Below are 14891 nucleotides of genomic sequence, written 5' to 3'. Positions count from 1 at the left end.
CAGAAATTTCTGGTTACTTTCTAAATATCCAACTCAATCCTCGGAAGTGCTAACTCAAAAATGTAGCCTATTTTCTTCAAACAACTTTGAAAATAAATATGGAAATTAGAATGCTACCATCTATAATAATAAAATAAGGGGAAATTATTTAAATATGTCTCTCATCAAAAAGCAACTCTCTATAAACATAAAACAAAAGGTTTACTTGGAATTGGCCAAATTATTTTAGTAAAGCACAAAACCAAACAAAATAACTTAATAGTCTAGGTGTTTCTTAATAAAACCCTTGTTGTTATTAACTTGACTTATCTAAGTTGTCTGCCTTATACTATCTTTGTAGACAAAGTCAAAAGTAAATTTTCAGGTTTCCAACATTTGCTATTGTGATGAGACAAAAAATTCTGGGTAAATTATAATCACATTTATCAGAGATTGAAACCCCTTTAACCTCTCATAGTAAAAACAAAAAAAGAAAGAAGAGACCACATAGATATTTCTTAAGGTTTTTATACCATTGAGCAAGAGTTGGTACACTGAGCAGCAATCAAATCTTATCTGGATCATCATGATAACAAGGCCATATTGAGTTTCTATTTAATTCCCCAAAAATCTATTGCAAAACTTCTCTCTTTAGGTCTTCATATGCCACACTAATCCCACACAATCATCTAAGAAACTAAGAAATTTTACTAAGAAACAGAAGCCATTCACCATAATATCACTCTTCTTTGCATCTCTGAAAAATGTAGAACATGTTATCACCTCCAATTTCCTCATTGTTTACCCTAGTTCCAGATAAGCAAGTGGCCCTTTCTTTCCCCAAGATCAAAACCTCTACATTCATCTTTGATTACTTTTCATCCTATCTTCTTCAGCCCATTCTATGCTTCCCTCTTTTTGTTCTTTAAACTCTCCCTCTCTGTTTATTCCTTCTCTTCCACTAGAAATATTTCAAAATTTCTCTCATCTTCAATAAACCTTTACTAGTCTTTAATAGCTCATTTCAGTCTCCTTTGCTGGATCATATCTTCTGGCCCCATAACTGTGGTTGTACCACAATGCTCTGTCCTGGTTCTCATCCTCATCTCTCTCTATACTCTCTTTCTTGGTGAACTCATCAAGACCCCCACCATAAACTTAATTGTTGTTAATATGCAAATAACTTTTTTACACATTCAGCTCTGGAATCTCTTTTGAGCTTTAATGTCAAACAATTACATGCCTATTGGGGATTTTGAAATGAATGGACTGTAGGAATCTCAAATCTGACATATCCAAAACAGAACTCATTTTTCTTTCCCATTCCCAAATCCACATTTCTTCCAAATGTCCATATGCCCATAGAAGGTAACACTATATTTCCATTCACTCTGGTTCATAATGCTAGCATCATACTCAACTCCACAATTTTCATCATCCCTCATATTCAATAAATAGCTACATTTTGTGAATTTTATCTCTCCTTCTCTCCAACTACAACGCTACCACCCTAGTTCAGGCCCTTGTCACATTTTGCCTGAGCTATTACAATAACCTCCTACTTGGCCCCCCTGCTCCAAGTCTTTTTCAATATTCTATCCTCTAAATAATAGCCAACATGATTTTCCTGAAACATTAGGCTGATCGCAAACATCTCAATAAATTCATGTAGGTTCCTATCACCTCTAAGATAAAATATAAAGTTCTTATTCGACATTTAAAGCTCTTTACAGCCTGACCTCCACATGCCTTTTGTATATTTAGTTAATTATTCACTTCATACATTATTTCATTATGTTTAGATCATACTAAATTTCAAATTCCCTTTTCTGTAGTAGAGGTGGACCTATAATTTAACTGATAAAGAGACCAACAATATAATTGATATAGGGAGCTATTAGAGTTAACACTGTAGATGTTCTGAAACTTGTATTCTTATACAACTGACTGGGGACACTGACAGGTTAAGTGGTTTGCCTATAATAATAGAGCAAGTAGTTACACTTGAAGCTGGATCCTCCTACTAACACTAAAGATTTGCTTCTATTCTTACTATGTTGCCTCTCATAATAATACACAGAATAATAAAAGGGAAAGAATATACTCAAAAAGGAAAGCAGACTTTAAATTTGTCTAAATTAAAAGTTCTAAAATGAAGATAAAAATAAAATAATTAAATAAAAAGATGTTTTACGCTTTGTTTACACAAGAATTTCTTAAAGTCCTCCATTTATTTAGGCACATACACTCATAGTAGCTTTCTCAAAAACAGGGCTATTTTTGTTTTATTATTCTAAATATGTTCGAAATTTAAAAATAAAAAAAATCTACTGTAGTCTGTAGTTTCTTGGAAGGCTTTTAAAGAAAATTTCTTCTGTTGTCTTCACTTTATTAAATGAAAACTTGCAAAAATAATACAAAAATGATCATTGTAATATTACACTGTGTCATTGCTCTGCATCCATAGAAATTTCCATGTTTTGCTCTCATTCTTGCATTTCTTCAATCTAATTATATTAGTCTTATTCTTCATGAAAGTCATCTGTTCCTCATTTTTCTATTCTAAATGTATAGCCTTATTTGAGATTTCATTACCATCTTCATAGCAATGAGATATAATATCATAGCCAAATCACAAAAAATTCACATTAGAACTAAGAGGAAACAGATAACTGACGAATTATAGTAGTCTTCCTAATGTCCCAAATAATTCAATTTAGCAAAAATATATTAAGTACCTACTATGTCATCAAATAATAATTAATACTTTGGCCATAGTCACCCATGATGGAAATGATGACTGGACCTGTGATTCCTAGTGAGGGAACTCTACCATTGCAGTTTGGAACCTTCTCTTCAACTCAGAGTCTTAGTTCTTTAATCACTGAGATGTTAAGTGACTTGCCTAAGGTCAAAGGTGAGACAGAACTTAAATTACTATCTCTATCATGAGGTGATTAAAAATACAAAATCGTCATCACCAGCCTTGTGCAGTTTCACTCTGAGTGGGCAAAATGGGAGCAAAGTTATGTAATTAGTATCACTAAGTTCTGATACTGTCTGCAAATGTAAGTTTAACTTTCTTTATTTTTTGATGATCAATAACTTGATCCACCATTAGAGGACCTTATCTACATCTATACTATTATTCTGTGGTGGAGAATGATACTGGAGAATAATCCTCTAAATCCTGTTCACATCAAAATCTTTAATTTTCTTCAAAGCTTTTGTTAGGAATCACATTCTTGTAAAGCCCATCCTCACTCCCCTTAATTACTATTGCCTTTGATTGTTCCTAAAAGTACTCTACAACTTCTTATCTACTCAAACATTAAATCCTGCAGAATAATGTATATTCCTGAAGAGAATGACTATCTTTAATTTTTCATTCCTTAGAATACAACAATGACTTGTACTCAGTACAGGTCCTCAGGAACATGAGTGATGGAGATGAGAGAATTGGCTTCCTTGTGAGAAAAAAGTTAACAAAAAATTGTATCATCTTTTCTTCCAATATTTAGGATATATGGAAGCAAAGAGATGACTAGACTACAGCTTGTGCTCTTCATCTTTAGCAGAGGATGAATTTAAAAAAAATACATGAAGAAGCTTATGATATCCAGACAGAAACAGTTAGAATGATGGACTTGGATCAGAAGGCTTGAATTATAATCCCTCATCTCTTTCCTGTGTCCAACCTTATAAATTATGTAATCACAGAAAAATAATTCAACCTTTCAAAGTCTCTGAAATATCTTTTATTAAATAAGAACCAAAATATATGCACTAAATACATTACAAGGTAGTTTGAAGAAAAAAAATGCTTTGTAAAACTTTTTTTTTAATGTTATATAAATGAGTTATCATATTTGTTAAAAAAAACTCACAAAAAAGTGAATAAGCACTGTGGAGCTTTATTCAGCTTAGTCAAAATCAGCAATATCAAATATAAATGGCAAGAGAAGAAAGATAGATCTTATGATTTTCTTCTCTCCTTCCCTCTCCCTCTCAAAAAGTTTCATTGATGTCATCAATATATAAAAATCATTACCCATCTCCCTTATTACAAAGAAAAATAATTAATTATGACAAGGTGCATGATAATCCATTTTACTAGTGCACTCCATCTATGCCATGAGGGAGGAGGCATATATCATTAGTCCTTCTCTAGAACATTCACTGTTTTTTTCCTTCTATTGCTCAGAGTTCAATTTCCTCTTCTGAACTCCTTCATTTATCTTATATGCATTGTATACATTGTTCCCTTGATTTTACTTATTTTGCTCTCCATCACCTTAGACAAATCTATTTACAATTCACTGAATATTTCATATTTATTACATCATAATAAACAATAACATTCCACACTATTGTTAGATTATCAGCCATCTTCCAATTGGTGAGCACCCACCTTGTTTCCAGTTCTTTATTTTTTTCTCTTTTGATATTTCTTTCTTTATTTAAAGTTTTGAGTTCCAAATTCTATCTCTATCTCATTCCCTCCCTCGCTACCCTCCCCCTCCCAAAGGTAGCAAGCAATCAATATAGGTTATACATGCGCAATTATGTTAAACATTACCATATTAGTCATTTTACATAAAAAGACAAGTAAAAAAGAGAAAGTGCAAAATATCATGTATCAGTTCTTTCTCTGGAGGTGGATAGTATATTTCATCATTAGACCTTTGGAATCGTCTTGAATCATTACATTGCTGAGAGTAATTGTCATTCACAATTGGTCCTAGAGTGATAATGCTGTCATTGTGCACAATGTTCTCCTGGTTCTGCTCACTTCACTATATATCAGTTCATCTGAGTCTTTCCAGGTTTCTTTTTTTTTTAATAATCATGCTTGTCACTTCTTGTAGCACAATAATATTCTATTACAATCATATACCACAGCTTATTTTTTTGTTTGGTTATTTTTGTTGTTGTTGTTTTTAATTTTTTTCATATATACTCTTTTTTTAAAAAAATAAAAGTATTTTATTATTTTCCAAAAAATATGTAATGCTTTATGAATTTGTGTGTCATCCATGTGCAGGGGCCATGCTAATCTTCTCTGTATCATTCCAATTTTAGTATATGTGCTATGGAAGCCAGCACTATACCACGGCTTACTAAGTCATTCCCCAATTGATGGACATTCCTTTGATTTCCAATTCTTAGCCACGACAAAAGTTGCTATAAATGTTTTTTTGTACAATTTTTTTCCTTTGCTCTTTTTCAGAGTCACTATTGTTAACTGTTTTCCTCCATCCTACTCCCTTTACCATATTTACTCCATTTTCTATCTTCTTTCACCCTGTCCCTCCTCAAAAAGTATTTACTTCTGACTGCTCCCTCCCTCAATATTCCCTCCATTCTTCTACCTGTCCCTCCTTACCCCTTCTCCGCCTACTTTCTGGCAGGGATAGATAGATTACTCCAAGTGATTGACTGTGTATGTTATTCCCTCCCTGAGCCAACTCTTATGAGATGAAGGTCTTTGACCCAATTATGATGAGTGTAAGGCTCATTAACTGCCCATTTTAGATAGATTACTCCACCCAATTGGGTGTGTATGTTAATTCCTATCTGACCCAACTCTGATGAAATTAAAGTCTTTGAGCATATTCTGAGGAGTGTAAGGTTCATTTTCTGGACTGCTCCACTCAATTTCTCCCCCCATTCCATAAGCCCTTTCTTGTTTCTTTCACATGGGATTTTATCCCATTCTACCTCTCCCTTTCCCCCTCAGCCAGTGCATTCCTCTCAAGTCTCAATTTTACCCCAAAGATGTCATCATGGGGCAGCTAGGTTACACAGTGTAAAAAGCACCCACCATGGACCCAGGAGGACCTGAGCCCAAATCTGGCTTCAGACACAAAACACTCACAACCCCAGGTATGTCAACCAATTCCGGCCACACCACAAAAAAAGGATAAACAAAAAATAAATACTTTACAGATGTCATCCCTTCATAATCAATTCCTACCTGTCCCCTCTAAATTTATTTCTATCATCTGCTCTAATACTGAGAAAGTTATTTTGAGTTAGAGTTATAATCTTCCCACATAGGAATGTAAACAATTTAACCTTTTGACATCCCTCTTAATTTATTTTTCCTGTTTACATTTTTATGCTTCTATAGGGCCTTGTATTTGAAAGTCAAAGTTTGTATTCAGTTCAGGTTTTTTCATCACAAATTTGAAAGTCCTCTTTTTCATTGAAGTCCCACTTTCCCTCTGAAAGATTATATTCAGTTTTGCTGGATAGATGATTCTTACTTGTAATCCCAATTCCTTTGCCCTCTGGAATATCATATTCCATTCCCTCTGATCATTTAATACAGAAGCTGCTAGATCTCATGCTATCCTGATTGTGGCTCCTCAGTACTTGAATTTGTTTTCCTTGGCCTGGGAGCTCTGGAATTTGGATATAATATTCCTGGGAGTTTTAAAATTGTGATTTCTTTCAGGAGGTAATTAGTGGATTCTTTCAATTTCTATTTTACCTTCTGCTTCTAGAATATAAGGGCAATTTTCCCTGACAATTTCCTGGAAGATGATTTCTAAGTTCTCTCCTTGAAAATGGTTTTCTGGTAGTCAAATAATTTTCAAATTATGTCTCCTGGAGATAATTTTCCTGGTCAGCTGTTTTTCCAAAGAGATATTTCACATTGCCTTCTATTTTTTTTATTCATTTGGACACAATAAAGTGTCTTGGTTTCTCATAAAGTCACTAGCTTCCATTTGTTCAATCCTAATTCTTAGGCAATTATTTTCTTCAGAGAGCTTTTGTATCTCCTTTTCCATTTGGCTTTTCGAACTGCTGATTTTTTTTCTCATGACATTCCTGAGTAACTCTCATTTCTCTTTTCATTTTTTCCTCTACCTCTCTTACTTTGTCTTCAAAGTCCTTTCAGAGCTCCTCTATGGCCTGAAACCAATTCATAATTTTCTTGGAATCTTTGGATGTATGAGCCCTGATGTCGCTATCCTCTTGTGAGTGTGCACCTTGATGTTCCTTGTCACTAAGAAACTTTCTATTGTTCTCAACTTTTTCTTCTTGATCATCTTGCCAGTTTTTACTTGACTTTTAATTCCCTCTTACAGTGGGACCCCACTTCCCAGCTACACTGTCCCAAGCTTTAGGGAGTCTCCGGTGTTTCAGTTTTAGGAAAAGCAGGTTCTTAACTAGCCTGGCTTGTTCCCTGGTTCACAGATAACCCCAAACCAACTTGCTAATTTATCAGACAGCAAACTGTGTTCTGTGCTTGTTAGCTCTGATGAACCTGCACACTTCCCCCACCTGGGCCACTACTACTCAAGCCTACTTCCTGGTTCCCAGCAGGGGTAAAACACCAAAGTTCCATCTTATCACCAGCAGAGACCCTGTAATCTCCCCCCTGCCAACCAATCAGCCCTGTCACCGGACCATAAGCTTAGTTTCAGATGACACTGGTGCTGTAGCTGATTCATAGGCTCTGGGGGTCTCTTTCCCTGGCTCAGCCTACCTTGGACTGGATCTGTGTCAGCATGACTGTGGGGTTGGGCTCCACTGCTGCCCCAGCACAGTAGCCCCCTCTTGCTGATCTTCTAAGTCATTTTTGGCTGGAAAATTATTTCAGCCTGTTGAAATCTTGGCTCCACCCCAGAAATCAAGCTCCAGTTCTTTATAACCATAAAGAATGCTGCCAAAATAATTTGGCATATTTTTTTACTTCCTTTTAGGTATATTTCTATTAATGGAATTCTTAAACTTAAGGTATAGACAGCTGATTCACTATTATTTACATAATTCTAAATGTAAATTCAAACCAATTGGAGATTATGTGTGGAACCTGTGCACTTCATAATTCCATCAATTACAGTGCCTAGAACAGTGTAGATGCATAAGAAATTCTATATTAATCAGTGACTTGCAGCAGCATGCCTATCTTCCAACAAACCCTCCAATGGCATCTGATCCCATTTATATTGATGATTAACCTTAAGTTATTTTGATTTGCACTTTTTTCTTTTTTGAGTATTTTTTCATGGTGTAATTTGCAACTTGCAATTCTTCTTTTGAAGAATATATACAATGTGAAATATCTTATTTCAAAAACAACTGACTTTGATCCAGAAGAGAGAATTTGAAAATTATTAGAGTACTTGAAAGCTATGATCAAAAAAGGAGCCAAGACATCATCTTCCAAGAAATTGTCATGGAAAATTGCCCTAATATTCTAGAAGCAGAAAGTAAAATTGAAATTGAAAGAATACATTGATCATCTCCTAAAAGAGATCTTAAAAAGAAAATGCACAGGAATATTGTAGCCAAATTCCAGAACTCCCAGGTCAATAAGAAAATATTGCAAGTAGTCAGAAAGAAACAATTCAAATATTGTGTAGCCACAGTTGGTATAACACAAGATCTAGTAGCTTCTATTTTAAAGTACCAGAGGGAATGGAAGATGATATTCTGGAGGGCAAAGGACCTGGGATTAAAACCCAGAATCACCTACCCAGAAAAATTGAGTATAATCCTTGAGGGGGGAAATGGAAATTCAAGGAAAGAGAGAACTTTTAGGCATTCTTGATGAAAAGACCTGAGTTGAATAGAAAATTTGACTTTCAAATATAAGATCCTAGAGAAGCATAAAAAGGCAAACAGGAAAAAGAAATCATGAGGGATATTAAAAGGTAAAACTCTTTAAATGACTACATGGGAAAGGGTGAGAGGAATATATTGGGAAAAGGGGAAATGGAGAGGTAGAACGGGGTGAAGTAGATCACATAAAAGAAGCAAGAACAAGCTTATGGAGCGGAGGGGAAGATGGGGAAGGTGTTGTGGAGTGAATGAACCTTATTTTCATCAGAGATCAGAATTGGCTCAAAGGGGGAGTGACATATACACTCAACTGGTTATAGTAATCTATCTTACCCTACAGGAAAGTAGAAGGGGAAGGGAGAAAGGAAGGGGGAGGTGATATAAAGGAGGGTAGATTGGGGGAGGGGACAGTCAGAAACAAAATACTTTTGAGCATACAAAGGGAGAAAGAGATAGAAAACAATAAATGGCATGGGGAGGGAGTAGGATGGAGGGAAATTCAGTTAGCAATAGTAATTGTGAAAAAAATTTGAAGGAAATTTGTCTGATAAAGGCCTCATTTCTAAAACACATTGAGAACTGTGTCAAAGTTTGTAAAATAAGAGCCGTTTCCCACTTGATAAAAGATATGAAGGGTTTTCAGTTGAAATAATCAAAGCTAGCTATAGCCATATGAAGAAAATTGCTCTAACTCACTATTAATTAGAAAGATGCAAGTCAAAACAACTCTGGGGAGGGGCAGAGTGACTTCCCTGAGCTCTACCCAGGACCCCTCCAAATAACTTCAAATAATGCCATAGCACAATTCCTGGAGCAGCAGAACCCACAAAAGGATGGGGTGATATCATTTTCCAGCCAAAGACAGCTTAGAAATTTGGCAAGAAGGGTCTGTTGTACCAGGATGAGAGTGAAGCACACATTCATACAGCCCACACCAGTACAGATGCAACCCTAGAAAGGCCACCCAATAGGAACAGGCCTTGGGAGCTTTGGAATCAGCTGCATCTGTACTGGTGTGGCCCCAGAGTTGTTTGTTACCTAGCTGCCCCCTATATTGGACTTTTATTGGTGATATTTGAACCAAAGATTTTTATATGTTTTTATCTTCCAGTAATTTCTTTAATGATTTTATTTCTGTATAATCATCATAATTATATGACATAAAATTATTTATATTATCTTTTAAGTTCTCTGTTATCCTTTATTTGGTTAAAAATTTTCTCCTTAGTCTTAGTTGTGAAGGTACCTGATGTTATTCTCTTCCATTTTTTAAATGGGTGGGCAATATTATTAAATTTATGAATTCATTTTGAGGCTATTGTAGTAGAGACAACATGATTTTGGTCGAAATCTTCCCAACAGTTCTTCTCAAGTAAGGAGTTCTTCCCTCACGTTATTTACATTTTTTGGATTTGCTGAGAGTTGGATTATATAGAATAGTTATATGGTATGAAAGTTCAGTGGGATATTTAAAAATGCTAGAAACAGAAATATATAATTACTTGTAGAATACTACTTCATAAAACCCATTTGATTAGGTTGAATAGTATATATAAGCTCAAAATCTAAGCAAACAGTAGCTTGATTTATTACTTGATGATGACAGAATGCCTTATTAGAGTTATACCTATACATAAAAGATTTTCACAGTCTTATCTACAAAACAATGTCAATCAAAAAGCATTTGTTTGAAGCACTTATAATGTGTCAGATGCTATACTAAGGATTGGAAATTCAAATAAAGGCAAAGATACTTCCTTTTCTTTAGGAGTTCACGTGCCGGAGGTGCAGCCTAGATGATAGAGAAGGCAGGATGAGCTTTCCCAAGTTTCTATCAAAAACAATATTAAAGCAAGCCACTAAACAGATGCTGGAACTATGGAACATACAATAAGAGAGGGAGACACAATCTTCCAACTTGAGATAATTTAGAAGACTTTAGGAAAGTTCAGTCTCACTTGGGCAAAAGGAGTATACAGTGCACAGAGTGGGTTAGGGTAAGTCAGCTGGAGGCTCTTGGCCACAGCACAGACCAGCCTGTTGGTCTTGGATTAGCAGGCTGGTAGAGCAGCAGAACAGTTGTGAGACCCAACAGCCCTAGGCAGAGGGCAAACTGCCAGCTAAAGAACCAGCCACTGGACAGGAACTACTAGGCCAATCCATTCCAATGATGTTAGCCAGCCTAGGGTGATGAGGAATCAACAAATTACAAAGTCCTCAGAGCAGAAAGCCAGTGAATAGGCCCCTATCCCCCAGCAGATGAAAGAGAATACTACAGAATCAACTAAAAAACTACTTGAAATAATTAACAACTTCAGAAAATGTGCATTTTTGTGGATATAAAATATATCCACATAAATCATAAACATTTCTATACATGACCAACAAAGATAAGCAGCAAGAGATAGAAAGAAAAGTTTCATTTAAAGCAATTGTAGACAATGGGTGTCTACTTTCCAAGACAAACCCAGGAACACTATGAACACAATTACAAAACATGTTTTCATACAAATAAAACCACATCTAAAAAATTGGGAAAATATCAATTGCTCATGGATAGGCTGAGCTAATATAATAAAACTGATAATTTTACCTAAATTAATTTACTTATTTAGTGCCATATCAATCAGAATAACAATAATTTATTTTATAGAGCTAGAAACAACAATAACAAAATTCATCTTCAAGAACAAAACAATCAAGAATATCAGGAGAACTAATGAAAAAATGAATGGGAAAGTGGGCTAGTTGTACCAAATTTTAAGCTATACTATAATGTGGAAGTCATCAAAATTATTTGGTAATGGCTATGAAATAGAGTGGTGCATCAATGGAATAGGTCAGGCACAGGAGACAGAATAGCAAATGACTTTTAGTAATCTACTGTTTGATAAACCTAAACACTCCAGCTTCTGGGATAGAAACTTAGTATTTGACAAAAACTGCTGGTAAAACTGGAAGATAGTATGGTAGACACTAAGCACAGACCAAAATCTTACACCATATACCAAAATAAGGTCAAAAGGGGTACATGGATTTTAGACATAAGAGGTGATATCATAGGTAAATTAGGAGAGGAAAGAATAGTTTACGTCTGAGATCTATGGAAAGGAGAAGAATTTCTGACCAAACAAGAGATAGAGACTATTATGAAAAGAAAAATGGATAATTTTGATTACATTAAATTAAAAAATGGATTTGTAAAAACAGAAGCAATGCAGCCACAATTAGAAGGGAAGCCAAAAGATGGGAAACAATTTTCATAGCCAGTGTTTCTGATTTTAAAAAATCATTTAAGGGGCAGCTAGATGGCGCAGTGGATAGAGCACTGGCCCTGGAGTCAGGAGTACCTGAGTTCAAATCCGGCCTCAGACACTTATCACTTACTAGCTGTGTGACCCTGGGCAAGTCACTTAACCCCAATTGTCTCACTAAAAAAAAACAAAAAACAAACAACAAAAAACCAAAAAAAATCATTTAAAATATAAATAAGGAATTAAATCAAATGTATACAAATTCAAGGCATTCCCCAATTGAGAAATGGTCAAAGGATATGAACAGGCAGTTTTCAGATGAAGATATCAAAATCATCTTGCCATATGAAAGAAATGCTCTAAATCACAATTGATTAGAGAAATGCAAATTAAAACTCTGAGCTACCATGACATATTAGACATGTCAGATTTTCTACTATGACAAAAAAAGAAAATAATAAATGTTGTAGAAGCTATGGAAATATTGGAACACTCATGCATTGTTGGTGGAGTTGTGAACTCATCCACCCATTCTTTTTTTTCCCCATTAAAGTATTTTGTAGTTATATGTAGAGATAGTTTTCAACATTTATTTTTTTTTATTTTTTTTTTGCAGGCAATGGGGGTAAAGTGACTTGCCCACGGTCACACAGCTAGTAAGTGTCAAGTGTCTGAGGCCGGACTTGAACTCAGGTACTCCTGAATCCAGGGCCAGTGCTTAACCACTGCGCCATCTAGCTGCCCCCTCAACATTTATTTTTAATAAGATTTCTAGTTTAAAATTTTTCTTCCTCCCTCCCCTTCATCTCCCCTACCCAAGACAGCAATTAATCTGATATAGGTTATATATGTACAATCACATTAAAGATATTTCTGCATTAGTCATGCTGTGAAATTAGAATTAGAGTAAAAAGGAAAAACCTCAAAAAAGAAAAACAACAACAACAAAAACAATAGAAATAGTATGGTTCATTCTGAATCTACCTTCCACAGTTCTTTTTCTTTTTCTGGATTTGGAGAGCATTTTCCATCATTAGTTCTTTGGAACTATGTTGGACCATTATATTGCTGAGAAGAATCAAGTCTATGATAGTTGATCAACACACAATGTTATTGATATTGTGTACAATGTTCTCTTGGTTCTGCTCACTTTACTAAGCATCAGTTCATGTAGGTCCTTCCAGGTTTCTCTGAAATGAGACTACACATCATTTCTTACAGCACAATAGCATTCTATTACAATCATATACCACAACTTTTTTATCCATTTCCCAATTGACGGGCAACCCTTCAATTTCCAATTCCATGCCACCACAAAAAAGAGCAGTTATAAATATTTTTGTACATGTGGGTTCTTTTCCCTCTTCTATGATCTCCTTGGGGAAAAGACCTAATAGTGTTATTGCTGGGACAAAGCTTTATAGTGCTTTGGGCATAATTCCAAATTGCTCTACAGAATAGCTGAATAAGTTCACAGCTCCACCAACAATGCATTAGTGTTCCAATTTTTCCACATATTCTCCAACATTTATTATTTTCCTTTTTTGTCATATTAGCCATTCTGATAGGTGGCAAGTGGTAGTACCTCAGAACAAGGAGAACATTGTACACAATATCAATAACATTGTGTGTTGATCAACTACATCATACATTTTGCATTTCATAATATTCTCTATCTCTTGTTTGATCATAAAGTGTTCTCCTTTCCAAAGATCTGAGAGGTAAACTATTCCTTCCTCTCCTAATTTTCCTATGGTATCCCCTTTTATGTCTAAATCATGTACCAATTTTGACCTTATTTTAGTATATGGTGTAAGACGTTGTTCTGTACCTAGTTTCTGCGTACTATCTTGCAGTTTTCCCAGCATTTTTGTCAAATAATGAGTTCCTATCTCAGAAGCTGAAGGCTTTGGGTTTATCAAACAATACATTACTAAAGTCATTTACTGCTGTGTCTTATATGCCTAACCTATTCCATGGATCATCCATTCTCTTGCTTAGCCAGTACCAAATAGTTTTGATGACTGACACTTTATAGAAAAGCTGAAGATTTGGTACAGCTAACCCACCTTCCTGTGAATTTTTTTCATTAGTCCCCTAGATGTTCTTGACCTTTTGTTTTTCCAGATGAATTTTTTAATGATTTTTTTCTAGCTCTATAAAATAATTTTAGGTACTCTGATGGTGTGGCATTGAATAAGCAAATTACTTTAGGTAGAATTGTCATTTTTATTATTATATCTCAGCCTCACCATGAGCAATTGATATTTTTCTAATTATTTAGATCTGATTTGATTTGTGTGAAAAGTGTTTTATAATTGTGTTCATAGACTTCTTAGGTTTTTCTTGGAAAGTAGACTCCCAAGCATTTTGTATTGTCTACCATTACTTTAAATGGAATTTCTCTTTCTATCTCTTTCTGCTGGACTTTGTTGATCATTTGTAGAAATGCTGATGATTTATGTGGATTTATTTAATATCCTGCAACTTTGCTGAAGTTGTTAATTGTTTCAAGTAATTTTTGAGTTGATTCTCTAGGATTCTCTAAGTGTACCATGATATCATCTGCAAAGAGTGATAGTTTTGTTTCCTCCTTACCTATTCTGATTCCTTTAATTCCTTTTCTTCTCTGATTGCTAATGCTAACATTTCTAGTACAATATTGAATAACAGAGGTGATAATGGACATCCCTGTCTTACCCCTGATCTTATTGGGAATGCCTCTAACTTATCTGCATTATATATAATGCTTGCTAATGGTTTTAAGTAGATACTACTTATTATTTTAAGGAAAGCTCCAGTTATTCACAAGCTCTCTAGTGTATTTTAGGAATGGGTGCTGTATTTTGTCAAAAGCTTTCACTCATCTATTGAGAGAATCTACTGAGAGAATTTTGGTTATTTTTCTTATTGGTGTGGTTGATTATGTTGACAGTTTTCCTAATGTTGAACCAGCCCTGCTTTTCTCATATAAATCCCACCTGGTCACAGTGTATTATCCTGGTGATCACTTGCTGTAATCTCCTTGCTAATATCTTATTTAAGATTTTAGCATCAATATTCATTAGGGAAATTGGTCTA

The 14891-nt window shown here is 34.9% G+C and overlaps 1 protein-coding gene and 1 non-coding gene across 2 annotated transcripts in view; both read right to left on the bottom strand.

The window, feature by feature from the left end:
- The window catches only part of ROBO2 (roundabout guidance receptor 2), a 788084-nt gene that overhangs the window by 369504 nt on the left and 403689 nt on the right, over positions 1-14891 (bottom strand).
- Positions 4979-5085, bottom strand: LOC122752101. The gene has a single exon (XR_006355901.1). It is a non-coding gene; the product is annotated as a U6 spliceosomal RNA (small nuclear RNA).

This window comes from Dromiciops gliroides, chromosome 3, assembly GCF_019393635.1.
Source record: "Dromiciops gliroides isolate mDroGli1 chromosome 3, mDroGli1.pri, whole genome shotgun sequence".
NCBI classification, from domain to species: Eukaryota; Metazoa; Chordata; class Mammalia; order Microbiotheria; family Microbiotheriidae; genus Dromiciops; species Dromiciops gliroides.
This window is presented reverse-complemented; position numbering and strand designations above follow the sequence as displayed.